The 19,372-nt window shown below is 36.1% G+C and overlaps 1 pseudogene; it reads left to right on the top strand.

The window, feature by feature from the left end:
* Window positions 1-16,538: 16,538 nt before the first annotated feature.
* On the top strand, window positions 16,539-17,358 carry LOC146148131 (52 kDa repressor of the inhibitor of the protein kinase-like; annotated as a pseudogene).
* Window positions 17,359-19,372: the final 2,014 nt, after the last annotated feature.

Here is a 19,372-nt window from a genome sequence, read left to right as displayed (position 1 = left end):
CTTAAACATAAGAAGGCCGGGCCCTTTAATTGGGGGGCAAAAAACCTAAATTATTATGACGTCATCGTTTTAGCTCTCTGTAGTTATCGACTTCCATCTAGCGGTTGAAAAACGTCAGGACAGGATGCGTTCATATTTACTTGCTTTGTTGAGTTTGTGATGTACGAAGTGACAGAATCTATGCTGCGCCTCTTATTGTCACTGGTGAAATACCTCACGCGTGCGACTTGACTTTCATCAAGAGGCTACATTTGGAAAATAACTTATTGCTGCTACAAAACGACCTATTTTACCGCTGTAAATTTAAATGCGAAATTTGGTGGTAACGTAGATCTCTTTGTTAACACCTGTCGACCTGTCGTGCATGTTGCCTTAACCAACATATCAACACCAGGCCTAAACAACTAGCAAAACTTTCGATTAAATAGGTTGCGCATTAGGCACATGAAAGTGTTTTGCATATTACTCGAAACTACAGATTTAAATTGTGCTTTAACAGTGTTTACACGGACCAAGGCATGGTAAAATTCTGAAGAACTTCCAGTCCCGATTTTTAGTGTTTTTCGCTCATGTGAAAAGGAGAGCTCAAATTGATAGTTAATATCATCCCTGAGTTATTGTGAATCAGTCAATCCACCCGACCTGTTCAGTCAACGCTACGATTGAAGTTGTTGTGACTTGTGTAGCAGCCAAGCACAGCCGAACGTGAAGCCGAACGTGAATAACAAAGAGGGATAACATATTTTGCATGGGCTTGTCAAGGGATATATTTTTTCGGATGTTTGGTTCCCCTCCTTCAGAGAATGAAATGAGGAGCTATTCTGCGGAAGACAAACTTCATATTTGTCAACCCTAACTCGCCTCTATGTTGACTCAATTTAGGTTAATTGTGTTTCGTACTTGCAGCTTATGCAGAATAAATATTTATCATTTACGAACAACTCAGTTTAAACTTACCGAATGTAGTTTGCTGTAGAATACGTTTTGTTTCTTCTTCTTATTTATATTCGAAGTTTGTCTAAACTAAACAGAAACAATTTCTATCTTTAAATTTAATTAGTACAAAATGTTTTCTAGTTACATTTAAACAGCAAACACTTTATATCAAACGTTAAGTTAGAACGATGTGAGTTTCATAGAGTAACTATGTAAACGCTAAGACATAGAAAGACAGGTTTAGTCGTTGGCGAAAAACAAATGGTAGAACAAAAATTCGCAGACGGTGTGTAATGTCTTTGGCAAATGTTATTTTGTTTGGGTTAGTGCTGATTGGAGAGCGCAAATAATAGGTAATATTAACCCTGGGTCAGAGGCGTAGCCAGGTATTTGGGGGCAAACTATTAAATTTTCGCCTCTCCTTCATGTTTAACCACATTTTCTATTACATTAACATAATATACTTCACGGGGAAAAAAATCAAATTTTAATGAAACAATTGTTTTTAAAGAAGGAGCAGTCTCATTTTGCCATTTGTAAGCCTTATTTTGGCGCCCCTACACCGTGGCGCTTGGGGATATATGTACCTAACCGACTCCGTAGCTACGCCTCTGTCCTGGGTTATAGTCCGGCAGTCAACCACAACCCGACCTGTTCAGTTTTCTCAATAATTGAATGGGCGCGGTTTATGGGTGACCTTAAATCAGTCAGACGTTATTAGATGACACCATGTGTGAATAGGGTTGTTGTGCAGCAGCCGAGCACAGCCAAACGTGAACTTTACCGTAACAAAGAAGAATAGGATATTTGTAGGAGCTTGTCGAGGGATATAATTTCCTCTCGCTCGACCCTCGTGATATTTTGTTTCGTTCCGGCAGAGAATGAAAGGAGGAAATGTTCTGTGTAAGTTAAATTTGGTTCTGTAATTTCAGCTAAGACACAAGTAAATTTACGATTTGCTGTTAACTCGATTTAAATATACCGAATGTAGGAGACGGCGATACAAACGTTTTTTTGTACAATGTGCGCAAAAAAATGCACCCGAAAATCTGCAAAACAATGTGCGCACTTTTTTTATAACGTGTGCACATTTTTTAATTAACAATTTTTGAAATAAAAATGTGAAAATGTGCGCACATTTTCAGATAGGTAATGCGGGCACAATTTGATAAGAAAACTGTTGGTTGTACTTTTAGATAAAAACAATGATCAAAATGTTTGGAGATTTTTGTGGTTTGGGTATTTATTTTTTATTAATAGGGTGAAAATAAATTGTTGTTTTCATTTGGTTTGAGGGGAAGGGAAGAGGTTAAAACAATAAACGTTTTTTGAGTTTGCGAAGCACGAAGCGACAGACACTATGCTGCGCCTCTTATTGTCACCGTGAAATAACTTGCGCGTGCGACTTGGCTTTCAGAACGAGGCTTCATTTGAAAAATAACTTATTGGTGCTACAAAACGACATATTTTCCGCGCTGTAAATTTAAATGCGTAATTTGGTGGTCGTAGACCTCTTTGTTAACACCTGTCGTGCATGTTGCCTTAACCAAAATATCAACACCAGGCCTAAACAATTAGCAAAACTTTCGATTAAATAGGTTGTGCATTAGGCACATAAAAGTGTTTTGCATATTGCTCGAAACTACAGATTTAAATTGTGCTTTAACAGTGATTACACGGACCAAGGTATGGTAAAAAATTACCTAGTAAAAGTTGGCAAAAGTATAGCAAATCATAGGCGTTAAACCATTTTAAGAGAATGATAATATTTGTTTTTTAAACATGTTAGCTGGTCTAAATATAATAACATGGTCGTACGCATTATCTACGGAAGTTCAATTTATTTAATATATGTTTCGATTATCACCCAAATACCTTGCCGTATTTAAACACGTTTCGCATCTAAGCCATAAGTTAAATGGGAAGTTTTCGGCCCATATGTGTGTTGCTTGCAGAAACAAGTTAAGGAATATAAAAAATAAACAAAATATAAAATAGACAATACAAAATATAACATATTAAAATAAAATTAAATCAAGTAACAATATTAAAAAAATAATAAATTTAAAAAAAATTAAAATTCAAAAATCACTAAGCCCTGAAAATATACACCCAGACAAAATATACAACAACCACACCCCCGTCTAGTTAAAACATGTTTTTGATCGAGCCTGAGCTGAACCAGAACTTATTAATTGCCCCAAGCTGAAACCGGAATTAAACCGGATATTGAAAAATACTTATACCCGAACCGAATCTGAATCGAAAAACTTTAACGGTTCAACTCCCATAGTATTTCTTAAGTTCCCATTAAAGGGGTAAAAGCTTTTTATGCTTCGATAATTTTAGACTCGAATAAGACTTTTCCAGACAAAAAGTCCATTGCCAAAAAAAAGGAAGCGTGGGTGTGGCAAGTTCTGTGGCTGTGCCGGAAGTTTGTTTTAGCATTTTAGGTTGAGAAAATTGGTTTACTGGTAGTTGTTATATTTAAAAAAAAATTGGTTCACTGGTAGGTGTTATAACCTATCGTTTATAAAGTTTGGCGCTAGAATCCTACCACATTTTCGTTCGGAGTTTATATTGGTAACAGAATTTACCAAAAGCTAGCCAGCACACTAGATATACGAAGAAATTTCAAAGGCAAAAAAAAAAAAAATTTTTAAATTTTTTTCTAAAAAAATGAGGTTAAATATGTTTTTTTTGCCTTTGAAATTTCTTCGTATATCTAGTGTGCTGGTTAGCTTTTGGTCAGTATTTGGGTTAGTGTGCAAGTTATTGATAACGTGGTTCAACTTTAGGGCACCAAAGGGAAGTGTGCAGCTCGAAATTCGTTGCGCATTGGCGTAATATCTCCGGAAGTTAACACGATATCGATCAGAAATTTTTACACTTTAGAAAAAATATTTATGAATATTAATATTTCAGCCATGTTCGGCCATAAAATCTAAACGTGCCCTAAAGGCCCGTTTACACTACAGCTGCACTGGGCGTGAAATTGTTTTCACTACAGCTGCACTGAGCTGCGCTGGGCGTAAAAATCGCTCCAAACGTAACGTGTTTCTATAGCTGCACTGGGCTTGAGTTTTGCAAAGCGTGAAAATCGCTCCAATGCGTATTTTTAAGCTAGCTGCAGCTGCTGCACAGGGCTTGAGTTTAGCAAAGCTTGAAACGCTCGCCACAATAGAATTTAAATGCAAATTACGCTTTGCTCAGCTCAGTGCAGCTGTAGTGTAAACGGGCCTTAAGTCCGTGGTTCTCAACCGCCGGTCCGCCAAATATATTACAATTTTATTTCTCAATTGCAAAATTCAAGATGTTGAAGGCTTATCCATCAAATTTAGAACTTCGCCAGCTCCGTAATTTGCAGCATTGTTACGTAACATAGAGTTAATGGTCTGCTTTCGACTTAATTGTACGTCACAATGCTGCAAGTGTTTTGGCCAACTGTTTAAAAGTAGGCTACAACTCATTTAAGTGTTAAACTTTAAGACCAGTTGTATATGAAAGCTAAGAAGTGTTTTAGTTGCATACTGTTGCGTTATTAAATTTTGGGTTTATTTTTATTTTTGAAGGTCCACAGGTCTGCAAAACTTGTTTTGAAATTTTACCTAAAAATCAACAGTCCCATAACAAGGGTTCCTCTTTTTCCCTGATTTTTTAACTCTCAGGGAAATTTCTGGGAATCCTGACGAAAAAATTGTACCTAAAATTATGTCATGAGATTTATAAGTATTTTATATTAGCTTCAAACATTGAATTAAGCTCATTTATGTTCTGTTGTATTGCTTCTGCAATGTTACAAGACCTTCTTGTATTAAAGTTAGCACCCTTAATTGTTTTTATTGAAAAAAAGCACATGCAGGGCGCATTTTTATTGGTGGAATAAATTTAATTAATTTTTTTCGCTGGTAAGCGCCAGTAAGGCCGAAAGCGATTTTAACGAATAAATTGGCCAAAAAAAAAAAAAATTTTAAATGTTTTTAAAAAAAAAAGTTTTTTAATTATTTTTGGATGATCCATTTTCCAAACAAATTTGTGCTTGTTCTACACATATTCAATCCAAATTTTTTTTTAAATGCTGAATATGTAGGAACATTATGCACTAAAATTGGCAGGAAATAATTTTTTTGTGCCATTCTGAAAAAAGTATGAAGCATATTGTTTAGCAGGGAAAAGCCAGTGTTTGGCATATAGATTGTTTATTCGTTTTTTTAGAAAGTACTAAATTTCGATAGAACTGTTGTGTATTTGCAGTTTTACTTGATTTGGCAAATATTTCTTTATTGAGTTAAAAAAGCAATGATAGTCGCTATTTCTGTTAAATAGACAGGTATGACATTCGCATGGCCATAACGAGGATGTTCTAGGCCATGCTGTTCCATTTAAGGCTTAAACTATATTTTTGGCTGTTTTAATTCTGTAAAAGCAAAAACATTTCGCGCTTTGCACAAACTTTGGCCTTGTTTACCTATGTTTGTGTCTCTGAAGCATCTATTCAGCCAAAAGATATTATGCATACTATGGCATGTTTCCCTTCACTGTGTGGCTCTAATTTCGGCAACAATTTCTATTAACTTGGATTATAACACACCGTTATTTTTTTATTAAAAATTTTTCCAAGTTCAAACAAAAAAATTCTCAAAATTTAAAGATATTTTTTCCGTGCTTTTCAATCTGATTTTAAGCTACATGTTTGCACATGAGTTAGCCCCAAAACAGCTTATGTATGTAACAGTGTTAGAGTAAGAAAAGCAGATATGTGCAGTGTGCACCCCCAGGCCCAGGCTGTACTTGCATACCCCATATGTATTTCTTTATTTCCCAAAAAATTTTGTGCGTTCGCCGCAACTTTTTGCTAATTCTTTTACTTTTGAATATTTTTTGTTCATCGCCTAAACATGGCAAGTTTGATACATTCCTTTGACGAACACATCATTTAAGTTTTGGGGCACAACCAAAAAGCCGAAGAATTTACGCCAAAAATTAAAATAAAGCAACTCAGGCAATGACTTTAACAGGGTTGGTAATCTTAATTTATATCAGTCAAAAATGACAATTTTTTTAAGTGTTACTATGTTGCCGAATAACCGAGATTAAAAAAAGTTTCCAGAGATTCGGGATTGTTAATTCGCAGTAAATCCCGGCAATTTACTGTCAAAACATTCCCAGAGAAGAACCCTACCCATGATTCAAGAAATAACAAAGATTTTTAGTCTAAATTTTTTACACATTACTCAAAGCAAACCTAACTTAGCCAGCCAACAAACTAAAAAGCAACCTAACTTAGAACTAGCCAACAAACTTGTTAACGAGTATCCGTTGGTCGGCTTCTTCTACGCAAAGGTTTGAGTAAGAGGAAAACAGATAAAAGAAGTTGCATTAAATTGTACCGCAGCTAGTAACCGGTGGTCTTATCACCATCGATAAGAATAAAAGACATGACTTTTAGTTTTTTTGTCATTGCTGCAAAACCAACATAAAACTGATAACAACTTGTCAAGATTTTGATAAGAGCCTGATTGGAGGATTGGCCAGGTTTCTTAAGTGATGTATAAAAAAATTAAAAAGTTAAGATATAGATTTGGGATAAGATATGGCACAACAAGTTATGTGTGAAAACTTTGACTGAAAATATTGTTTATTTTTCGACTTATAGGGCTTTTGCAAATTTATGACATTCGTAATTTTTGAACAAATATTAATAACCTAACCCTGAATAGCGGGCGAGTCATGGCTCATTTTGAAGAGACTTAAGGTTAGGTATCACCCCATGTAAGTCACCTTATGCACATTTGAATTTTAAGGCTGAATACGACTAAAATAAATATTAATATTTTAATATTTTTTGAAAAAAGTCTGATTGTTGACTAAGTTCAGTGGCAGATCCATTGGGGGTTCGGTGTCCGGACCCCATTCTTCATTAGTGATATTATCGTTTTTGTCAGGGTTCAACTCACTGCACGTAGCGGCAATGTTTTTAATGTAATTAGGTTACATGTCTTAAGCTAATAATGCAAAACCAAAATCAAACACAAACACCATTTTTCGTCTTTTGTTTGGTCGACCGTAAACGCAAGATATTTTTTCTCTTTCGTTATTCGTTCAGGTCGGCTGATTAACAAGGGTGTACAATTGACAATGCAAATTCTTTTGACAATTGACAATGCAAATTCAAGCCTTACTTTTTTATTGTTAAAATCGTCTAGTTAGGCGCAGCTAATGTTCCTCGCTGTTCACGCTAATATCCGATGTTGGCGTAACAACGGCATTTTTTTAACTGAAGCAGGTTCTCTTAAAATATGGTCTAATTGCCTTTGCCTTTATTAATATAATAAACAAGTTTGCTTACTTGACAATGGACATTGTGTAATTTAGGTTATATTAATGAACTAATTGTCAAAAATGCCAGGTCCGATGTGTTGGAGATCGCTAATAATCAGGGTGATTTTTTTACCTGTATTGTGTGTTCAACTTGTTCCAATCACAGGATGTTTTGATGTCTTGTAATATAGTTATTAACTGTATTGTGTTTTTTTTAGACATTTTATAAAAAGCATTTGTTGGGTCAAGACTTTTTGGATAATGGAAGGTTTGCCTTACAATAACTACTGTAAAGGACAAACAGGACCACAACCTGGATATGGATATCAGAGCCAGATTGATAAACTCCAAATATTTCAAATAGATTGGGAAGGTAATCTCATATGTCTTGGAACCTCATGTTGTCAAACTTTTTCAAACCCACCAGAGTTTGTTGCAAAAATTATGAAAAAAGTTAACGATGATGATTTAGAATCTTATCAGATCAATGGAATTACCCATAACAATACTAAGTACACATTTTTGAAAAAAGGGGAGTTTCCAGATGGTAAGGGTATCGCTTGGAAACGTACCATTGATGGCAATCCATTCCATTTTGTTGTTGCCTTCACTGCAGGATTTGCATTTGTTGCTATTTTTGCCACCCAACAGCAAACAGCTGGCCTGGACATTGAAAGGCTTTGTATTTTGGGTAAAACTTTAGAAGACCATTTCGGCAGAAACCTATAAACTTCTGCATTTATTTGGATTTAAACAATATCTCCAATTGCTTTTTTTACTGCAATTCCCTGCCTGAACACTAAGTATATTATCGTTTGCAAAGCAATTTATAGTTCCAGATTTTTCTTGTATTCAATTTTATGATCTGAAGTTTGCTTGTAAAAAACAGTTAATGTGTAAGTAAGATAATGTATGCCACACCCTCATATAAATCTAGTTTTTGCAATTGAAAAAAATCTAATATATTGTTTTATTGTAGAAGTTTTATCATTGCAATTATTATATCATATATAATTCTTTGGATTAACTATGTAGTATGTAATGTATAAATTTTGCAACATTTATGTAAATAAAAAAAAATACAATGCTTAGTTTAATTATGGTAACAGACTTGTTTTTTATTGTTTATACCAGGTAGCAAACTCGTAACTGAAGCTAGCTGTTTTTTGACAAAAAATTGTGGAGTGTTATCAGAACTCAAAAAGAAAAATATGGGGTTTAATTTAAAACCTCAAGCATAGCACCACAATGCATAAGTTGAAGAGTTACGTTAATCGTTTTATTTTCTTTTTAAACCAAGTGTACTTAATTTCAGTAGTTCACTCTTATTTTTATACTGCTCTTATAATTTAATTGAATCACATTTTTAGCTTACAACGAGCATTATTCAACGCTATTTGTACCTTAAGCTATAAAAACAGTAGATTATATCTATCAAGGGCAATCATTTGGCATAATTAACGATAACAGTCTCACAGCGTTGTACGCTTTACACAGCAACTGTGCTCCTTGTCAACAATTGACTTGGCCTGCATTTTGAAGATTTTGTTGTTTCGAAACAACAGGAATGGTTACGTAAACAGTAAGAATGGACTTCGGGGAAATTTTTTTTATTTTAATAAAACCTAAAAACAAAATATAAAGTTGTGAATCCAGGGTTTTGTAAAAAAAAACGGATGCTCCTCGCGTACCACATGAAAAAACAGTTTGTTACCGATCCGTAGCAGGGTTGCCGGGTTACAATTTTGATTTAAACCCAAACTGTTCGTAAAAAGCGACAAAAAGTCAACAACAAGTACATGTATTTTTATATTCAAATCACTATAACTTTAACTTTAAATATACTCCTGGTTGATTGGTATTGTAGCGTCACATTGTTATTTTCACAAAGAATTCGTTTTTATCACTGTTAAAAGTCGTCATGGAAAATTTCTAAAAAAAGCCTATTGTCGACAACCTAGCAAGATTTCCAAAATAACTTTTTGTTGTATTGTTTATTGTTATATGAAGTCAGGACCTTTTGAAACCGTATTCGGACAAAAATATTATTTCTGCGTGGAAGAGAAAGTCGAGAAAAACGCTCTGTAAGCTACGCCCTTTATCACGTGAATGTATAAGGAGTGGTTCTCAAAGGGAGCCACTTGGCTTACTTTGGGGGTAATTTAAAATTTTTGGGAGGAAATTTGTTCAAGGGAGGAATTGGGGAGGAAAAGTGGATGAAAATGGATCACTTTTTACTATTTGGTATTTAACTAAGTGCACAAAGTTTAAAGAGGAAACGTCTACTTCAGGGGTCGGCAACCCGTGGTACGCGGATGATTTTGCATGGCACGCCAAATGATTTAACGCGCGCGTCATATTATCACCTTAAGAAAGTGAAAGCATTACATTACTACTACATCATTAACATTAATATTATATCACTAACACTAGCGCTAACTAAATGGGTGCACACACTGCCAGTTCGTGTCACAAATAATTGTCTTAACTGTGTTGTACTTAATATTATTTTTTGTGGGCGTTATACTTGTTGTTTACCAATAACCGTTCGTATTACGTCACAATGCCCCAAAATTGGGGTAACGTTTACTACGTTAAAGCAGGGCATTCTACATCAGTGGTTCTCAACCGCCGGTTCGCATCAACTTTCCCACCGGTCCGCCAAATTTAGCACAAATTTATATCTCAATTGCAAAAAGCAAGTTGTTGACGGCTTGTCCATCAAATTTAGAACTTATATATTGTTCCGTAATTTGCAGCATTGTGACGTAACATAGAGGTAATGGTCTACTTTGGACTTTATCGTACGTCGCAATGCTGCAAGTGTTGTGCCCAACTGTTTAAAAGTAAGCTACAATTGTTTAAGTCTTAAACTTTAAGACCGGTTGTATGTGAAAAACTTCAATAGAACCACGTATAACACGTATGATATAAAAAAGACAGCAGCAAATTTCTCATTACATTAAAGTTTTCGTTATTTGCTTTTAAATTGTATACTTTTGTGATAATTACATTTTGGGTTGATTTTAATTTTTGAAGGTCCATCGGTCCGCAAAAACTGTTTTAACATTTTACCGGTCCGTAAGCAAACAAGGTTGAAAATCACTGTTCTACATTAAATGTAAGCACGTGTGTTTTTGTGCGACTGAGAAACCAATAAAATGCGAAACTGATAGTTATAACCCTTCTAGGTATCGGCTTAAAAGCATGGAAGTATATTTCAAAAAAGATACGTAAATTAGATGTCAGATCACAGCAGGGCTACTGAGTCGAACTCGGGGCTCGAGTAAGACCAGGTAAAACTACCCGAGTCCGACGTGTGCGGCATGCGCAGTATCAAATTTCGAAACTGATTTAGGCAGCAAACTGTAAATTGTTAAGGTGGAATAGCATATGCTCGTGGCATATTTTCCATGACCCTATGAGTGGATTGCGGAATATCCACCTTTTTTTAGTTACGTAAATTGGTGAAATACAGAGGCTGAGTCGGACTCGGGACGCGATGAAATCTCATATTCGGCCAGAGTCGGACTCGGGTTGTTTTTAACCAACTCCGCAACCCTGATTGCCAGTGCGAAACCAAACATAAAAAAATGTTGGACACGCGAGTTGTTAACATTTTGACATTATTCATAATCTGGCACACTGCGTACGAAAGGTTGCCGACCCCTGGTCTACTTACTATAAGACTTAAAGTAGCCTAATGTTAAGACAATATGCTGCTTTAACTGTGTTAATCTACGTCATAATAGACTCTGTTTGGTTTCCAATATGTAAAGTTCACTAGCCTCAGGTGTCTGTTTTATACTGTTTGTTTGTTTGAGCATGGTTATCAGCACGTAAAAGTAATAAAGAAAGGGTAAAACATAAAATTTTAAATTCTGCAAAATGCCACAGCCAATGCTCGAGAGCAACTTTAACCAATTCTCATTTAAAAACAGCCAATGTGGTTGGATCCACAAGTTTGTGCTAAGTATGTCAAATTAACGGTTGCAGAGCAAACACTTCTTTCATTTCCGACTACATATTTAGTTGAACGTGGTTTAAGAGGAACACATAAGATTTGCAAACGCGGAGATCTTCGGGCAAAACTGACATGCTTTTTTTAAACATGAAGCTCATGGTTCACATTAACAATGAAAACACTTTGTAAATATTTTATGTAAATTTTGTTCGGTAAAATTGCTATTTGCATTTTTCTATTGCACGCCATCCATGTGAAATTTTGGCAATATTCCTTTTAGGGGAGGAATTAACAGGGTTTGAGTCTTTAAGGGACGAATATATAAAAAAAACAAAAAAAAACTTTGAGAACCACTGGTCTAAGGTAAGCAATATTATATAACAAATAAATATTTGATTATGTAATATGCAATGATTTTCGGATTGCCTTCTTTATGCAGATCACCTAAAATTCTTTTATATTGTAGCATTTCGGGACATTTTAGTTTGTTGAATGTGTATAATCAAAAATGTTGCTACTTTTTCATGCCTTTTACCAAACACTCGTTCTCACTCTGAGAACAAAGCATTTGGCTGTTTCACACATGAATAAATAATGTTATATCGTGACACATATTTCCGTTACAGATAAAAGTACTTCACCTGTGTGAACAAGTTGCTGTCACACTTCCCGGCTGCCAAAAAGGCTCCGGGTTCTGAATCATTTCCGCTTTTCTGTATGGCCTATTTGTTGTTCATGCAAATTCTCAAAAAAAAAAAAAAAAAAAAAAAATTCATGCAAATTCTCAAAAAAAAAAAAAAAAAAGCAAAAGCGTTATGCGAATATACACCAGTCTTGTCTAGCCAATAAACAGAACGGTTGCTGCTGCCGGCTCGTCCATTAACCAGGATCCAACTACCAGTCGTTGTGCTTTTGAACCGAAGTCAGGTTATAGTCCAGCAAGTTCGAAAGAAAGTCAGCAGGCAGACGAGAGGGCCCCCCTTAGCCCTTCGTCTGAATCTTCATCCGCTAATTTGACAGATCATTCAGCAAAAAAAACTCTACAATACCCATTGTAGAAGATAGGTGATTGATCGGGGCAACAAAGACAATTAATGAGAACTCATAATCAACCAACCTCTACAATATGCAAGCGCTTTACATTCAATAAAGAGTTTACAGTTTCGGCTTAATACGCCAGCAGCAAACCTGAGTGGATATTTTTTCTGAATCAGACAACAACAGAATGTAAAATTTTCTACAATATATCGCTACCTTGGAGAAGTTGGGTTAATTTGTCGAGACAAAGACATTAATGAGACCTCATAATCAACCCACTTGTACAGTATGATAAAAAATCACAATTAGTATCAAGCACTCGTGAGGTTCAAAACAAACCATGTGTGCTGTAGCCGTATTAGTAATGCCTACATAGCACGTTCACACCATTAAAAATGCATTTTTATTATAAAATCTACTCCTCGTATAGGTAGCCTATGTACAATACATCGAAAAAGGGCCATATATAGTGTAGTTTAGATGTTAAAGCCTAAAGCGCAATATGCTCACCCTGAAGTGCAATATAATGAAATCATGCAAACAGTGTTTATAAACAAATGTCCCATAATAAAATGATTTATTATTTTGATGTCCAGGCAGGAAAGTTTTCCAAAAGAACGTAGAGGAGTTGTGGGACCAGTGACTGAGGAACTTTTTACCCTCTTCCATTTAAGATAGATATTAAAAAAAATGGCTGTGGCATCAAGATGCAATGCTATGTTTGTCTACGAGGTTTCGAACAAGATGGAAACCTGTGTAATATTTGAGACAATAAAACGATTTTTTAGGCAAAAAAGTAAAATTTTCCCATCTAATAGAAGTGTTTTTTGTACTAAAGCAAAGTGCCTATGGAATGTGATTTAATAGCAAAAAATATTATTGCATTTTAGTTAGATCATGGCAAATAATACACCTGGAAATCTAGTCCAAGTTTCAATTCAGGCAATGCCGAGTGCAAAAGGCCGCCATTGGGACCAGTGGTTCACATCCTGGTGGGGACCAGTGGATTAGTGAATCAGCAGTATTGTTCGCCTACCGAGTAAACAAATCGCATACATAAGAACATTTCTAAACACCTTTTCCACAGTATCTCTGAACTTTGAAGTTGGTAGTATAGGCTTAAACGTATTAACAGACCACCATGCAATCATTAACTCGATAGAGATGACGTCAAAATTTGATCTAGGGACATAGTACGGACATGACAATTTTCAAATATAGGTCTACTTTTGTTGCTAGATTTATAAATTAAACTGCCATGTAAAAGTAATAAAAGTAAGATTCCCGATTCCGACTCCAGCTCCCGAGTTCCGAGTCTGACTCCCGCCAAAAGTAAGATTTTGTCGAGTCCCGGGTCCAGCACTGACTCTATAGCCTGTATTTTACCAATTTACGCAACTAAATTAAGGTGGATTTTCAGCAATCCACTCATATTGGTGTCATAATTGATTCACCCGCATTACATGGTTTAAAAATATTTCACCATTTGCTATTACACTTTTACAACTTACATTTTGCCGCCTTAACAGTTGTCAAATTGCTGCGCATGCGCATGTCGATACTGCGCATGCGCATGTCGGACTCGGGACTCGGGTAGTTTTACGCGCTCTTACTCGAGTCCCGAGTCCGACTCGGACTCCGCAGCCCTGGTCACGGACACAATACTGTGCCCGCTATTTTAGAACATACTTCGACGTTTTTCAGCCTATACTTAGAAGTGGTAACTGTCAGTTTCGCTTTTGGCTTGGTTTCTCAGACGTACAAAAACACACGTGCTCACTTTTAATATAGAATAACCTGCTTTACCCACTGATCTCTATGAAAGTTTCCCTCCAACTTTTAATGTATATTATAATGACTTGCTGTAACGCAGGAAACATAACGCCACTTTTGGGGCATTGTGACGTAAAACGAACGGTTAAAATCTGTCGGAACAAAGCCTAAATTCATCGGAATAAGACCAAAATTTATCGGAATAAGGCCTAAATTCATTGGAAAAGGTCTAAATGGCCAAAATAACGCCCGAACCTGTGGGTAGAGAATATAGGACGATCGGGGGCCTGCGTTTGGACGCCGAAGTCTGACCGGCGCCGTCAGGGCGCCTAGGTATTAGTCGTATTTTGGCCTTAATCCGAATTGTGTTTATTCTGACTTTGGTGTTGCTCTTATCTCGCTCATATGGCTGGAGTCCCATGCCAAACCCAATTGTCATCCACTGTTACGTCATAAACGATGTAGTTATGATTACGTTTTCTATACTAACTACTTTTTAGTTATTATGTTTTCTCTGACTTTTCTCTTGCTCTCTGAATGGTTTTGAGTATTGCCCTTAGTCAGAATTGCTGTTCGAAATGGTTTGCTAGCATATTTTTTTGTTTGTTCGATACGCAGTTCATACAATGGCAGAAGCTAAACAAAAAGTTTAAACTAGATATTGTCAACCAGACAGAGTCTATTATGACGTAGGTTTAACACAGTTAAAGCAGCATATTGTCTTCACATAAGGCTACTTTAATCGTATAGCAAGTATAAGACATTCCCATTTAAACTTTGAGCAGTTAGTTATGTGTTATAATTATCAAATAATAATTCATCCACTTTTCCTCCCCAATTCCTCCCTGGAAAAAATTTCCTACCCAAAATTCAAATCTCCCCAAAAAGGGAGCCAAGTGGCTCGCTTTGAGAACCACTGTTCTAAACACTTTAGTTAATCTTGCAAACACAAACATCAGTAACAATATTGTTATAGTGTTATAAAAATAAATTGGTTGACCCAGCATTTAAATTTTAAAGTAACTGTACGAAATTGGTTTAAATAATAAACAATTTGTGGAATTTATGGGTCTTAATATCTTTAAAGTTTCACAGTATCGTGTCTACTCAAATCTTTGCAGCATACTTATCTATTTGATCACAGCTTATATAGGTATTGGCATGAGGTTACACTTAAATAAACTGAGTGGAACTTTCACAGCACAACATCATCGTGGAAAGGGTGCCGCCCAAGCAAGCATCAAGAAAAAGAACAAACATACTATTACCAGGAAATAATTAGCGAATCAACTGAGGCCAATGGTGATTTTCTCGCCAAATTCAAAAAACTGTAATAGCAATGTGCGCTGTTTTGTTTAGTGTGCGTAACGCATCGATGCTTGTCACACATTTCAATAAACAATGAATGCCAGTCTAGGCGTCAAACTGCGCATATGACGTTACAATGGATTTTATAGTAGCTTGGTTATGTCACACTCATACAAGTGAAGATAATTCACAATATTACGAGGCAACCACTGTTAGAAACAGCTGTTTTGAGATAGATTCAACGTAGGCTACTGTTGTTTAAAATGAAGCGAGGTAACATAATAAACGCATATTTTTTGCCCAAACGTAAAATGGGCTCGGAAAATTCAGAAACAGAAATAGCCTCGACAAGCCAGGGTAGCAAGTCTCCCCAGATTTTTAAATTACTTTCGGATGCTATTTCGCCATTAGATATTGAACATGCCATTGATACACCAGTTATTGATGACAGGAAGCGATTGAAATTACTTGACAATGTTTTCGCAAAGAAGGTGGATAAAATCGAAAAATATCTTAGAAAGCAGCACATCAGCGGGTTTTACGATTGCTTTGCATGAATTTTTCACAATTAAATAAAGAACTTTTCCGCAAGTATTGCGTTATATTTGCCTTAGGAGATTCGCGGAGTCTAATTAAATGGATAAGTCTAAACTCCTTTGCAAAAATATACACATTTAACCGTCAGAGATGGTTAGTTGACGTCTCATCTTGCGCATGGCTTCCACAGTGAAAAAGCAAAACAGATTATTGGTATACTTCTAGACTAGGGAGTGGACATTTCTTTTCTTGTGGCCCAAGGTTATGACGGCACAGCAGCTATGTCTGGGCAACATAATGGCGTGCAAAAGTATGTCCGAGACAAATGTCCAAATTTTGTTTACGTACATTGTGCGGCACACAACCTGAATCTCTGTCTGGTCAAAGCTTCAAATGTGACACCAATATCTGCGGCACTAGCCACTATTCTATCTACAGCCGTATTCTTTTCTGATTCGAATAAAAGGATCAGGATGGCCTCTCTGCACTCGTTAATATGATCTGTTTGTCCAGAAAGCGATCAAACTGCAACCACTGTCAGACACGATGGGTCAAAAAGCCGACTTCAGTTTTGATATTCAGAGAGCTTTACCCTGCTGTTGTCGCAGCATTAGATTCTTTGACTTCGTGTCCTCGCAACCGAGGTAAAGCGCTGTTGTTAATGAGAGCTATCAGTGAGCAATCATTGGTAGTTGCTCTTGAGATTAATGCAAGAGTATATTGAAAGTTACTAAACCGTTAGCAATGCTCCTCCAAACTGTCTCTTTGGATTTGCATAAGGCTGCAGCATCTGTAAATTACCGCGTTGACACAATGAAGCAGATGCGAGAAGATGACACATTTCCAATGTTATTTTCGAAGGGCCGAGGCACGCCATGGCGGTCCTATTACCCTGCCCCGAATTATTGGAGGTCAAGTTCATAGAGGAAACGCATCGGTCGATTCTCCAGCGTCGCACTACAAGCGAAATGTTTTTACCCCATCATTGATACTGCCATATCACAGATTCGTGAACGGTTTAATGAACACTCTGCCAAGGCAGTGTCCACGCAGTCTCTTCTTCCGACGTTCTGTGTAAACGAACAGTTCGGGCGGATCAAATCTGCTGTTAAAGAGTTTGGTCGCTTCCTTCCAAGACAGAAAGATGCAGTAGAAGTTGAGTTTTTGCGATGGAAAACCACTGGAAGCGCCAAGAGTCAAAACCAACAAATATCATTGATGTGTTGAAAGCAGCAAGTGGACTGCAGACATTTTACTGGATTTCGAAATTGCTACAAATTTTTGCGACTTTTCCAGTGACAACTGCATCAAGTGAGCGTTCATTCAGTACATTAAAATACAAAAAAAATTACCTGCGTTCTACTATGGGCGAACCTTGATTGAATGGCCTTGCCTCTTTATTTGTTCCTCGCGACATTAAATTGAATTACGACGCCGTAATTGTGGATTTTTGAAAAAATAGACGTATAGACTTCATGTAGTAAGTAGTTAGTGTATATTCCCGTGTCGTATTACGTAAGGCTATATTTTCTATTTCTTCCATTCTTCATTCGTTTCCGTTAAAAAACATACCAAGTGTTACATGTATACGAATCATGGCTATAACGTTCGTTACTTACAACAACAGTAAGGCCTTCACAGGGCCTTAGACTAACCAGCATTTAGTTGATATTCCGAGTTTAGAAGACACAACAGGTGCTAACAGAGAGGTCTACACAGTCTACCGCCAGATGGCGCATTTTCCGCCGCAAGGTGGCGCAATTTATTTCATCTTATGCCCCCCCCCCCCCTAATAAAATGAATTGTAGCAAATTTTGAAGTTTTTTTTTCTACGCACACAGTTTACAATTCTAAATAACTATCTTTGTTAAGTGTTTTTGTGTTCGCAGTTTTCATTTTTTAATAAAATAAACAACTTTAAAAACAAAACAAAAACAAAATAACAGTTATTGCAAACATTTGTTATAAGTTAACATAAACACATAAAATACAAAAAATCTTAACAAAGTAAAGGAAGTCCATCTTACTGCAGGATTTTATTTTCCCTGTAACATCAGTATTTTAAATATTTTTATTATACTGTTGAAAATAATGATACCGGTATATCAAATGGCAGAAAATATGCAAGATTTTATATAATTTGAACTTTAGGATTTTGTGAGATCTATACTTAGAGAAAAACTACTAAAGGGATTGGGTATTTTTATTTTTATTTTTTTTAAAGTCTTTAGTTAATTTCCAAACTCAGTCAAAAATTTTCCTCAAAAATTGCAATAAAGCCAAATATCTTTCCAATGTATTAATGGGTTCTGGGCGTATGGGTAATCTCCCTTTTTGAGGTTGAAAGTTTGAAGACAATTGTTATATGTTCGATGTTTATATTCCTGGTAGTTTCTTGTAGTTGAGTCAGTTAAAAAAATAGTTTGATATCTCATTTTCAGGAACATAAGAAGGTAACATAGGTTTCAAAAAAGTTATAAAATGACACTTGGATTATGGCATAAGATAAAAATACCTGCTTTGATGTGACATATATTTTGTACGTTAATTCGACTGATATGAAATGGTACTTAAAGAAACGTAATAACACACCTTGAGGAACGTCGCGGCAGAGAGCACACGGAGCACTGGTCTACTGCGAAATACTGTTTTTCCCCAAAAAGTAAAGTTAGCCGGATGACATATTTTCAGGGCCTAGTGTTTTTTATTTTATTATATTTTAGTTCATATCCATTGTATTTAAAGTGTTAATTGGTTGTTATAAATAGTGGTTATTTACTAGGGTTACTTTTTAATAATATTAATTTCACTTTGGTTCTTGGCTTAGTGTATATGCTGCATGCTCCATAGTGTGTCCTTAACTTGTTTCTGCAAGCAAAAACAGATATGGGCATAACAATATCCCGCCTCATTTGGTGGCTTAGATGCGAAAGGGGTAGTTTGTCAAGAAATTCATTTTCATTTACGTAAGTTTGGCAAAGACTACATGCAAATTTAATTTTAGGATTATTTAGCATTAAAAATATGAAAAAACTTTACCTCCGTGAATACTTTCGAGTTTGGTTCGTTATGGTCCAATCTGGCGACACAGTGACATGTTTAAAAAACAAATATATTCATTCTCTTAAGATAGTTTAACGCCTATGTTATACTATACTTTTGCCAATTAATTGTTAAGACGAGCCACCGCGCACAATGAAGGTCGCACCACGGGACCATAAAGCGCAACAGGCGTCTAGTCGCTTCGTCGCTTCGCCAGCTGAACAAAGCAAGCCACTATAACCGAATTCTGTATGAAAGTTTTTCTACCGCTAGATGGGAGTCGATAGCCACAGAGAGCTAAAACGATGCCGTCACAAAACTTTATGTTTTATGACCCTCAATCGAAGGTCCCTAGGGTCCAGTCGGGGCATAGCATCTCGAAATTTTGAAACTATAATGTTAAATTAAATTTTAAATTTAAATTTTTTTGTTTGGGTTAAATTCAAGCCAAGC

This window comes from Ascidiella aspersa, chromosome 4 (assembly GCF_963924565.1).
Source record: "Ascidiella aspersa chromosome 4, kaAscAspe10.2, whole genome shotgun sequence".
NCBI lineage: Eukaryota > Metazoa > Chordata > Ascidiacea > Phlebobranchia > Ascidiidae > Ascidiella > Ascidiella aspersa.
Note: the sequence above shows the minus strand (reverse complement) of the source record. Positions and strands in the feature narration are given on the sequence as shown.